General features: G+C 47.7%; 1 long non-coding RNA gene across 2 annotated transcripts in view; it reads left to right on the top strand.

The window, feature by feature from the left end:
- The first annotated feature begins 6,622 nt into the window (after positions 1 to 6,622).
- LOC120401552 overlaps positions 6,623 to 12,458 on the top strand; it is a 32,548-nt gene continuing 26,712 nt past the window's right edge. For both annotated transcript variants that reach the window (XR_005596534.1, XR_005596535.1), the window contains exon 1: positions 6,623 to 6,772. This is a non-coding gene — a long non-coding RNA (uncharacterized LOC120401552). The remainder of the gene's footprint in view (positions 6,773 to 12,458) is intronic.

Below are 12,458 nucleotides of genomic sequence, written 5' to 3'. Positions count from 1 at the left end.
CCCCTTTGAGGCTCTGGGCCGTACTGTCTATGTGTCTGACTGTTTAATTTTAAGTCAAGGAAAAAGAAGCAAAGTTTCCATAAAAGCATGGTGTCTCTCACCAGTGGGGTAGGCTACTTTTGAACCGAACACAAAATGATGGCTGCCTCCCACAACAACCAGACTACTGAAAACAGAAACAAAGTTATGGAAATATCTGGGAAAAATGTAATTAAAACCTGACACTTCCTCCAGAAATTTGGTGGGGTTTTTTGGGCAAAAAATATTTAAAATGAGAATTTCAGCCAGCTCTACTGGAACTATGGTGGGAGCAAAAGCCTTCCTGGTAGTGTCCTGGCTCTTCTGCTTCTGGTCTCAGTCAGAACCCAGCTGTGCAGAGGGGAGGGAGGACAAACAACGGGGTTGGGGAACACAAACCTCAACTCCGGACAATGTTTGGTGTGAGTTCCTAGCAAGGGCCCAGAGAGTGCAAGTTGAGGTAGGTTTCCATTAGTGATGGGGAAATGTGGAAGGTCAGGTTGGCCCCAGAAGAAACATTTTCAAAGTTGTGCTCATTATGGAGCAGTTTCTTAAGAGGCATGTGCTGAAATTCCATCATGGGAAGGTTTGGAGAAAACATCTGAGGAGGTATCAGCCTCTTGCATCATCTCATCCAGGGGTGCCCAGCCTATGGCCCATGGGCTGTACACGGCCCACCAGAGTATTTCACGGGGCTCTGGCTGTCAACCCCAGGCAGCTGGGCTTTGGCTGTCAGTCCCAGCCAGGCTTCAGTTAAATATAAATATAAATCAATACAGGTGACTTTAAATCTTAGTAAAATAGGTAGAATCTGTTTGGCCCACTCAAGGTTGCGCTTAGGTTTATGTGGCCCTCCTGTGTAATAAGGTGGGACACCACTGATCTATTCCATAACCCTGTCACCTTTGCCAGGACACAACTGATGCTTTTAATTTTCTAGTGCTTTGTCCTGTCTTCTGTAGTTTATTTCAGTAATGCCTAGAGGCCCTAACTGAGATCAGAACCCCATTGTGCTAGGAGCTGTACAAACACACACAGAGATGCCTTGCCCCTAAGCGCTTACAATCTCAGACAAAGAGTGGAAGGTGACACAGAGGTTCAGCGAGGTGAAATGACTTGCCCCAGGTCACACAGCAGGCCAGTGGTAAAGTGGTGGAAAAAACTAGGTCTCTTGATTCCCAGTTTAATTTGTCTTATCCATTAGATCACACTGCCTCACTAACGTGCTTTGAATGCTGATTTGAATGGTAGACTTGGAATCTCTGAATTCCCCTCTTGTTATATACAGCACACTCCTGTTTATCCGATGGGCCTGGGGGCGATCCAGAACTTTTGGATAACTGGGCATGTAGATAAATGGAAGTGTCCCTTAGCCAATGTGGGCAACACACCGCGGATTTGGGTAACTAGGATTACTTCGGATAAAGGGAATTTGGATAACTGGAATTCTACTGTATTTCTCTATATATTATTATAGATTTCTATATAATATTCTGTTATACACAGAAAGCAACAAGATCCTCCCTTTTCAAAAGAAAATAAGAAGGAACAAAATTAAGGTCTGAGGGAGAGAGAGTGAAAGAACGCGGTGTGTGTCTCTCCTTAGTAAAGAGCAACTCTAGGGCTAACAAAGGACATCACTCTCTGGTACTGTCAGTGCAGCACCTATCACCAGCACTACATCTGTGCATTACAAAAAGGGAGTGGGAAAGAAAGTTCTCCTGTGTTTGGCTCTGCATGGTGCTGACGTGATTGTTCCCACTCTAGCAGATCTCCCTGAAGGGAGGTAACTCCTTGTGGGCGGCCTACAATAGCTTTAATTATGAGAACGACCGATATATTCTATTTGTAATCTTGACTTTAAAATAAGATGTTTCAGAAGTGAACCAAATGGAGGAAGATATAGAAAGAAATAAGAGCTGTAAATGCTCTTGGAACTGCAGTCTGCTGAGGCTTATGCTACTTACCCAAGGTATTTGCTGCAGGGAGGACTAAAGCTCCCACACGCGGATGAGGGGGTAGACAATGAACAGCCATTGAACATCTGAATGTGCAAGATGTTCTCTTACCTTCTTCCTCTCCTCCCCACTCCCCACTCTACCCTTCCCATGCCGTCCAGATGCAACTTTTGGCTTCTTTAGAAGTACACGCCCTAAAGCCAAAGCCCCTTGTCTTTCTCTCAGACAGTAGTTCCCCCAGGTACTGCCAATAAATAGGTTGTGTTGAAGTTAGGAGTGATTTTCAGGTTCTGATTCTAAGGGAAATGATCCCTCCAAAGACAACTGCCGACGCCCTATGGTTCACTTTGGATGGTCTGTGGGAATTCAGAAAGCTTGGAGACCCTTTCTTCTCATGCATTTTTTTCCCCAAAATACATACAAATATTTCTTGTTTAAAAGTCCTGTCAGTGATGTATGAGAGAGTTAAACCAACCTCCTCTGAAATGAAAACAGAGCCATCTAAAAAAGCTGCAGTTAGGGCTGGAATTGGCATGCTCTCCACTTGCTAACAACATCTGGTGGTTGGGTCAGGGCATCATTTTAAAGGGGGCAGATGTGCAATGTTGATGCTGGCTTAGTGGTGGCTTCTTGAGGATGGTTTTGCGGTACGCAGGCCTCCGCCCCAAGGGGAAAGCTTGGTGGAATAGACAGTGAATGCTGTGGGGGAGTTAAGTGTAGGCCAATGGAGCTGAGTGAATTTGGGGTTCAATGACTTTACAGTGGAACCGACTAATAGGGCCAAATCTCAGTCCCGTCAAAGTCAATAGCAAAACTCCTCCCATTGGCTTCAGTGGGATCGGGGCCAGAGTGACCTGGATGTCATGGAACCTCTGCTTTTAGTGAGCAGAATGAAAGATGTGCTTTGCAGTGCACACCTATAGTACTGGGCCACTGATGTGCGCTGGATCTGCTAAGCAAGGAACTACAACTCCCATGCACTCCCTCCCCATTGCATATCCATTTCCTTAGCCAGGTCAGGGGAAGGGTTCTGAACCACGAGGTGGCCAGACTCTGTTGGGAAGCATCAGCCTCGCAGCTAACCAAGAACCGCAGAGAGGCTGGATGCCAAGAGGAACCCCCAGGAGCTGGATGCAGAGCGGAATGTGGGACAGGCTGTGCCTGCATGTCTCTGTGGGACTTATAGGGGGACAGAGTTGGTACAGGGCAGAAAAGTAGCAGTGAGGGAAGAGGAAAACTGACTGATACTGGATTTAATCCAGGCCCATTGTGAACATGCCCTACCATGTGGGTTACGTGGCAGGTCTTGCTCCTGCTCTAATGTATACTGGGTGTGGGGCCGGGGGAGGGGAGACATGGTTTCTTCTGGTGGCTGGCCCATAAATAACTAACAACATTAGTAGGTTGCTTAGGGGGCTAAATGTACAGACCTTTTGGAGTTGAAGGTCAGTTTTCTTGTCCTACCTCTGCAGGTGTCTGCAGGTGTGAGGTTTATCTAGTAATTGTGTCTGTCTGCAGCACAGGGATGTGTTACACTGTGACAGCGCCTAGCACTGTGGCCACCAGCAGCACCTCATGGGTACCAGGCTCAGGCTCAATCTGCTGGCCCAAGCTCTGCTTCACTTCAGCCCACAGCCCAGTCGCAGGAGCACATGCATGCTGAGTGACCTCCCCGTGGAGCTGCTGTTGGATAGTCCACAGTGGGCAGCACTCATAGGGTGACCAGGTGTCTAGTTTTCGATCGGAACACGCGGTTGAAAAGGGACCCTGGCGGCTCCAGTCAGCACCACCGACTGGGGCATTAAAAGTCCGGTCGGCGGTGCTGTGGTGCTAAGGCAAGTTAGTCCCTACCTGTCCTGGCTGGCACCGCATTGCACCCTGTAAGTGGCCAGCAGGTCTGTCTCCTAAGCACGGAGGCAAGGGGGCTCTGTGTGCTGCCCCCGCCCCATGCACCGGTTCTGCACTCCAGTGGGAGCTGAGGGTGGGGGTCGGTGCTTGTGCATGAGAGCACCGTGTGGAATCTCCTGCCCCCCCGCCTAGGACCCAGACCTGCTGGCTGCTTCCGGGGCACGTGCAGCGTGGTGCTAGGACAGGTAGGCAACCTGCCTTAGTGCCTCCCGCTGCACCACTGACTGGGAGCTGCCTGAGGTAAGCCCACGCCCCAACCCTGAGCCCTAACCCCCTGCCCAGCCCTGAGCCCCCCAAACCTGGAGCACCCTCCTGCACCCCAAACTAGGGTGACCAGACAGCAAGTGTGAAAAATCAGGATGGGGTGGGGGGTAATAGGAGCCCATATAAAAAAAAGCCCCAAATAGCAGGACTGTCCCTATAAAATCAGGACATTTGGTCACCCTACCCCAAACCTCTCAGCCCTGGCCCCATCCCAGAGCCCTCACCACCTCCCACACCCCAACCCCCTGCCTCAACCCGCAGCCCCCTCCCACAATGCGAATCCCTCAGCCCCACCCCACAGTTTGGAGCCCCCCCCGTACCCCAAACCCCTCATCCCCGGCTCCACCCCAGAGCCCACACCCCCAGCCAGAGCCCTCACTCCTCCTGCACCCCAACTCCCTGCCCCAGCCCAGAGCCCCCTCCTGCACCCCAATCCCCAGCCCTAGTCCAGTGAAAGTGAGTGGGGGTGGGGGAGAGTGAACCACTGAGGGAGGGGGAATGTAGTGAGTGGGGTGGGGCCTCGTGGAAGGGGTGGGGAAGGGGCGTGGCCTTGGGGAAGGGGCGGGGCTAGGGTGTTCAGTTTTGTGCGACTAGAAGGTTGGCATTCCTAGCAGCACATGGCCCCAGGTGAGCGAGGGAGTCGGGGCTAGAAGCAGTCAGTGGAGGATGGGGAGCAAAAGAAGAAAAAGAGCCAAAAATTGGAGAAAGAAACTCAGACAACATGGAAACAAGATGAGAGCAGGGAGAAATAGAGGGACAACGGAAACTGTGCCTGAGCACGGGCTGGGAGGACATGAAGATGCAGGGGCCAAAGCCACCAAACTACAAGGGGGATTCCACCAGAAATGTCAAGGACCTTCTGTTTTCTCCCACTGGTGACAGTACAGTGGCCTGGAGCACTCTGATGGCTTCTCAGGGTGCCCAAGACTGAGTCACCTTATTACCCGCACGTCTATGAGAGAGAGATTTGCTTGTGCTTAGTTGGGAGTCAGGTCCCTGACTCCACCAGCCTGTTAGCCACCCAAACAATCTCCTCAGGGCTCTGCCAGCCCTTACATTGCCTTGTAGGTAATAATAGGTACCCCAGTCTCCAAGCCCCTTTGAAAGCATCCCCCTGTAGTACCCAGCCCCTGTTACTGGACACTCACTGAAATCACCAGGTTTGCTGTCCCTGGAGGAACACACACAGCTTGACTGGCACAACTCAGAATCAGGTCTTTTATCACAACACAGCACTGAGGCATACATGCAGTGAAACCATCATACCTTTATCATCAAAGACAAGGATTTAAGAGATTGTGAGTAAGGATAATAAGTGGAAATAGAAATGGTTGCATATAAAATAAAAGTATAGCAGGCTTCCTGTAGACTAAACTCCACTTCAGCAGGCTAACCATCTGTCTGACAGCAGTCTGATCTCACCCAGAGCTTTCTTGCACCATTTCCAACCAGGACAGGTTGGGATCCCGTTTTCACAGATGTAAGATGAAGATGATTGCTTCTTCAGGTGCAGGATAACAGGGTGCTGTCCCTGTCCCCCAATTATAATCTCACCAACCCTTGAAGTGCACCCTCAAGACAAAGCTCCTCCACCCCTTCCTGTTCTTCTCTTCATGTTAAAGCTCATCTGCATTTAGATCAGACTAGTGATTGTGAAGGAGACACTAACTGACATTTCATCAGATAGATGGCTAAACATCTCTGGTCTGTCAGGAGACCAGTTTTTCACCTCTGCTGTGGAGTAACACCTTGACACACACTATAAGGCCATATTTTCAGTTCACAGACATAACTTTTTAAATACCATCAGGACATACATTTCACAATGACATGAATGATCAGCGTGATCCTGGCTTTCACTTTAGATCTTATGTGGCACTTTATAGATAAATACTATGTGTTAGGTGTAGTGAGTTTGTCAGGCCCGACAAGAGTTGCTGACACAGAGCAGTGAACCCTTTGCCAGCTGGCACCAATGATCCTCTCAGGTACAGACACACACAATTATTCCTGCCCTTTCAGAACTGTCTTCCAGGGGCTAAAGCTGCTTTCAATTAGAAGGAAGTCAGAGGAAAAGAAAACAGAGCCTGGAATGTGAGAGGAGTAGAAGGGTCTGAACTTGGCAAAGCTTTTAATAACTCCTGAGACGTTCTGTCATGTGTGACTGGCCTAGTGAGATATAAAAAAAGGCTTAGGACACGGATGTGCATAAGAATAGCATGTGCAGTTACCAGATAAAATTACAAGGCCTCTCATTTCCTCCTGGCTCAGGACATAAATTAATCACGACTGGGGTCAGAAAAAAACTTGCCTTGTGGCAGTACAGAACTATTTTACACTGATAATTAGATGATGTGTGCAACCTGTTAATACAATTACTAAGCAGGTTAATTATCTGAGTGTATGAACATGGGCTAAATTGGAGTCCATATGAGTTGCTGTATTTCTGTTGCCTAGATGTGCCTGGCAATAATGTCAGATGACAGATTGTTGCAACCAGTGTTTTAGCTTGCACCTGTATTTAATTAGTCTGGATACCATGAAGCTGTGCAGAGGAGCTGGTTGTTCCGAAGAAAACAGCTTTGGAAAGTCACTGTGAAATCTGTATGATAAGCTACTCTGAGGTGGGTGCATCACTGGTTGGAAAATCATCCTCAGAAGTAGTTATCAGTAGTTCATAGTCATGCTGGAAGGGCATAACTAGTGGGGTCCTGCAGGGATCTGGGTCTGGTTCTGGTTCTGTTCAATATCTTCATCAATGATTTAAACAATGGCATAGAGAGTACACTTATAAAGTTTGCCGATGATACCAAGCTGGGAGGGTTTTCAAGTGCTTTGGAGGAGTCGGAGAGGATTAAAATTCAAAATCACTTTGACAAATTGGAGAAAAGGTCTCAAGTAAATAGGATGAAATTCAATAACGACAAATGCAAAGTGCTCCACTTAGGAAGGAACAGTCAGTTGCACATATACAAAATGGGAAATGACTGCCTAGGAAGGAGTACTGCGGAAAGGGATCTGGGGGTCATAGTGGATCATAAGTTAAATACAAATCAACTGTGTAACGCTGTTGCAAAAAAAAGCAAACATCATTCTGGGATGTATTAGCAGGAGTCCTGTGAGTAAGACATGAGAAGTAATTATTCCACTCTACTCTGTACTGATTAGGTCTCAGCTGGAGTATTGTGTTCAGTTCTGGGAGCTGCATTTTAGAAAAGATGTGGACAGATGGGAGAAAGTCCAGAGAAGAGCAACAAAAGTGATTAAAGGTCTTGAAAACATGACCTGTGAGGGAAGATTGGAAAAAATTGGGTTTGTTTAGTTCAGAGAAGAAAAGACTGAGAGGGGACATAACAGTTTTCAAGTACATAAAAGGTTGTTACAAGGAGGAGGGAGAAAAATTGTTGTTCTTAATCTCTGAGGATAGGACAAGAAGCAATGGGCTTAAATTGCAGCAAGGGCGGTTTAGGTTGGACATTAGGAAAAACTTCCTAACTGTCCAGCTCTGGAATAAATTGCCTAGGGAGGTTGTGGAATCTCTATCATTGGGTGCTTTTAAGAGCAGGTTAGGCAAACACCTGCCAGGGATGCTCTAGATAATACTTAGTCCTGCCTTGAGTGCAGGGGACTGGACTAGATGACCTCTCAAGGTCCTTTCCAGTTCTATGATTCTTCTGACTCTTTGGAGACATTTTACTTTGCTTAGTAGGAGTTAGAATAATCAAGTTGTACATACAAATTAAAAATGGGGGTGCTTCCTGATTGTTCAATATGAAACCTATCTTCCTCTGACAGTTAAAACATTAGCCACTGTCAGAGGCAGGACACTGGACTAAATGGATTATGGGACTGTTCTAGTCTGGCTATTTAATTAATAAAACAAAAGGGATGCCGTGTTGTCAAATTTACAAAACACTAGACCCATAAAAATGTTTCTGTAAAACCTAATAATAAAATCCACTTGGAAAGAAGTTTTTAAAATAAACATTCATGGGCAGTCTTGCATCCCAAACAGCTAACATGTTAGTGCATGGGAAGCTGAGGTTGGACTGGAAACAAAACTACAAACAAAAGTGAAACTGAGGAGCTTATTTTCATTTTTGGAGCTGAGAAAACCCCACAAAGGAAGCAATCAGCATAACTGGTGAAACATAAACTAGCTGTTTAAGATTCCCTCAGTTTTAACAATCTGAAGATGCTCTTGGTTACAGGTAGGAGCATTTGCTTAAAAGAAAAAAATCCCCGAAACATGTGTGCCTGAGTCTGCAGCCCTTGCTCACATGAGCACCTCTAGCTCATGTGGATAGTCCCACTGGAGCCAGTGGGACCATTTGCCTGAGAAAAAGTAACACGCTGTGACCCAACATGATTTTAAATCTGACAATGTCCCTTTAAAAATATCTTAAAATTCCCGCATATCAAATACCTCCATGATGCAGTGAGTGTGTAGCCTGACTGTTCATAGAAGGGTCCTATATAGAAGAGTCTTCTCACTTCTTCCCCTCCTGCCCAGCCAATGTCCTCTGGCTGAAATGTTGTCCGTAGGACAATCTCTGCAGTTGAGCATTATTCCTTGCTCATCCAAAGAGGTCACTAGAGGTGCCAAAGAACTGAAGCAGGCTGCTGCTGTCCCGGGCCCCATGGGAACCAAATCTGCACCTCTCCCAATGCAAAGTACTTCTCATAGGCTGCCAAGGGATATTAATATCTGTAGAATAGTAAGAACTGGACCCTTTTTGGGAGGGGAGAGAGTGCCTGCTGCAGCAAGCTAATCTCTGACCGGAATTCCTCCACATGGCTCCACTTGACATTAGTGGGTCTCCCACATGCAGTGCAGTTACAGCCTCTGGTCCATTGGAATAGCTATCCTGTCCCGATACTATACCAAATACAGAAGATGGCTATCATCGGTGTAATAGGAAAACAAGGGGATCTTGTTTCCCTGGCAGTTTTCGGTGATCTGCTTGTGCCCTGAAGCATGTGGATTAACAAGCTCTTTTCACGGTGAGATCTATGTTTGCTAGAGAAGAGAAAGACCGGCTATTATTGTGTACTGTCTCCAAAGTGGGGATTGAGGGTGGCCTTCCACCAAACCTTGCAGAAGTAAATCGTGCAAAACAATTAACTGGGTATGCAACATATAGAACATTATTTCCAGAAAGTATGTATCCGCACATAAGGATGCATAGGCAGATTCTTGGCCATCTCTCTGTAGTCTACTGTGTTGCATTTGATAGAACTGGACACAGAATATGTACTGGTTCAGATGACTGCTTGGTGAAAATTTGGTCTACTCACAATGGCCAGTTGCTTGCCACACTACGAGGTCATTCAGCCGAGATTTCTGATATGGCTGTGAATTATGAAAACACTATGATTGCAGCTGGAAGCTGTGATAAAATGATCAGGGTATGGTGTCTGAGAACTTGTGCACCAATTGCTGTGCTCCAGGGACATGCGGGATCCACTACATCTTTATAGTTTAGTCCAGTGGTCAAAGGCTCCATGTGCTACATGGTGTCTACTGGTGCAGATGGAACAGTTTGCTTTTGGCAATGGGATGCAGATTCCATGAAATTCAGTAATTGGCCAGTGAAGTTTACAGAGAAATCCAGGCCTGGAGTTCAGATGCTTTGTTCTTCTTTTAGTGTTGGTAGTACATTTCTAGCAACAGGCAGTACAATTCATGGTAGTGGGGGAGGGATAGCTGAGTGGTTTGAGCATTGGCCTGCTAAACCTAGGGCTGTGAATTCAATCCTTGAGGGGACTGCTTAGGGATCTGGAGCAAAAATCAGTACTTGGTTCTCCTAGTGAAGGCAGGGGGCTGGACTCAATGACCTTTCAAAGTCCCTTCCAGTTCTAGGAGATTGGTATATCTCCAATTATTATTATATCAGCATGTATTTTTTTGGCTCTGAAACCCCTGAAAAAATAGCTGAACTGGAAAGCCATGCTGACAAAGTTGATAGCATTCAGTTTTCGAACAGAGGTGATAGGTTCATAAGTGGCAGCAGAGATGGAACAGCCCATATCTGGCGTTTCCAGCAAACAGAATGGAGAAGCATCTTGTTGGATATGGCAGAAGAGGAGTGTGAGGGGCAGCTGCGGATATGGGGACATGCCTGTGAAACTCGCCAGCCATCGGCACCTCTGTGCTTTGGAGGAGATTTCTCCTTTTTATTGTTCCTTGCCACAATATTGGTAAACACACAGGCATCCGGTAGTTTAGGCTCCCACTCGCGGAATTAACAGTGATTATCTGACAAGCTTCCAGGCCTAGTGACATATTTATTTGTTTTCCCAGTTGAATCTATGGTCCTGGTTTTGTCTATTTTTACTCTGCTGCTCCTCCCCCAGCCCTGACAAGACAAGACCTTCTGGGGAGAAACAAAGGCGCTTGCTGCAGTATCCAGGCAAACAAAGACTCGAGAACAAAGAACAAAAGTGATGGCTCAAATGTAGTCATTAGGTTATGAAACTGCGCTTCCTAGACTCCAAGTCTGGTGAAGGGTGGTACCATGCATGCCTGAAGAGCTCTGTCAGGATAAGACAATTAAAAATGACTGTAAACAAAAGTTTTCTTTTCTTACCCTTTTCTGGAACACAGAGAGATAAGGTGGTTATTTTTTTTTATTTAATCTTTTCAGCCCTGTCCCTGCCCCACAGCACAATTTTTCTGTGTAAATTTAGTGCTGGGAAACCATGTCAGTTCTGGAAAATGTCTTGCTATCGCCACTGGCCAGGTATGGCATGGACAGAGCTAAAGCGACCGTTCCGGCTCTGCCCCGGTGGTGGTGGCGACACAAGGTGAGCTTGAGTACATCAGTATTCTTTTCATTCTGGCCAGGGGCCGCTCTAGGCACCAGCAAAACAAGCTGGTGCCTAGGGCGGCAAAATCTAGGGGGCGGCAAAAGGCTGGGGCCCCAGCTCATCCTGCCACTGCGAGCCGAGAAGCGGCCCGTCCCCTGCAGCCGGGGGGGCGGCAGGCTGGGCCGGTGGCCCTGCCGCAGGCATGACTGCGGAGGGGGCGCTCGTCCCGCGGCTCGGCTGGACCTCCCGCAGGCATGACTGCGGCAGCTCAAGCGGAGCCGCCGGACCCGCGAACCGTCCGCAGCCGCGGGAGGTCCAGCCGAGCCACGCGGGACCAGCGGTCCCTCTGCAGTCACGCCCGCGGGAGGTCCGCGGCTCCGGGGCGCCTCCCGCGCATGACTGCTTGGGGCGGCCAAAAAGGTAGAGCCGCCCCTGATTCTGGCTGCTGAACACTGCTGAACCCAGAGTTTCTCTCAGCAGCAGTAAGCAATTCTCTGTTCTGCTCAGTGTTCACTGAGCCCTGCTTTCTTCTCTGGAGGGCGACCTTTACACCTCTTATACCCTCGGACAACTTTAACAGCCACCCCGCAGCATTCCTCCGGCATGTCTGAAGTCTATCTAAATATGACTTCACACACATGCTCATGCTTGCTCTATCTGTGTGTCTCTCTTTCACACACATCGGTTAGCCCCATTCATTCCAGCTGGCAGCATTGTTGCCACAGTAACAGAGATGCCTCTGTTATGGCTTGATTTCATTTACTAATGGCTCACGTAATACAACTGAACACAGATGACTGCTTGGCATCTCAAGTGATGTGTCATTCTAATAGGACCATGGGCTTCAGAATGCAGTTGCTGCCAAAATATCCTGTTCTGTGGGCCACAGGAGAAGCATGGCCTCCACATGATGCTAAATAGAAGAGCGGAACCCTCTGGAAACTGTAACAGGCCTTTCTGCTAATGCACAAACCTAATGAACACAGCAACTTAAATCATCTTCTCTTCAGGCCCCATCTAAAATACAACTATAGCCAAGTCAGGAGATCCAGTTAAACTTTGGGTGGGGCCTAACCATGTCCCTGCAGACTTTCAGGATGTTAGGGTGACCAAACAGCAAATGTGAAAAATTGGGACAGGGGGTGGGGTGTAATAGGCGCCTATATAAGAAAAAGATCCCAAAATTGGGACTGTCCCTATAAAATCAGGACATCTGGTCACCCTACAGGATGTTGACCCTGTTGTGGGCATGCAGTTAGATTCCAACTACATCACAGCTTTAATCCTATTGTAATGGGTCAAGAGACAGGCAGGTGGTGGTGGTGGGCTGAGGGCCCAGGAAACTAGTTTTCTGTTTACCTTCAGAACAGCTACAGCATGTGCGACAGCAATACGGCCTTCCTGTAGACATCCTTTTTGCCCTGCCCCCGCTAGGGTGACCAGACAGCAAGTGTGAATAATTGGGATGGGGGGGGGGGGGTAATAGGAGCCTATATAAGA

This window comes from Mauremys reevesii, linkage group 3, assembly GCF_016161935.1.
Source record: "Mauremys reevesii isolate NIE-2019 linkage group 3, ASM1616193v1, whole genome shotgun sequence".
Classification (NCBI taxonomy): Eukaryota; Metazoa; Chordata; order Testudines; family Geoemydidae; genus Mauremys; species Mauremys reevesii.
The sequence above is the reverse complement of the archived record's forward strand: the minus strand, read 5'-3'. Positions and strand labels throughout refer to the sequence as shown.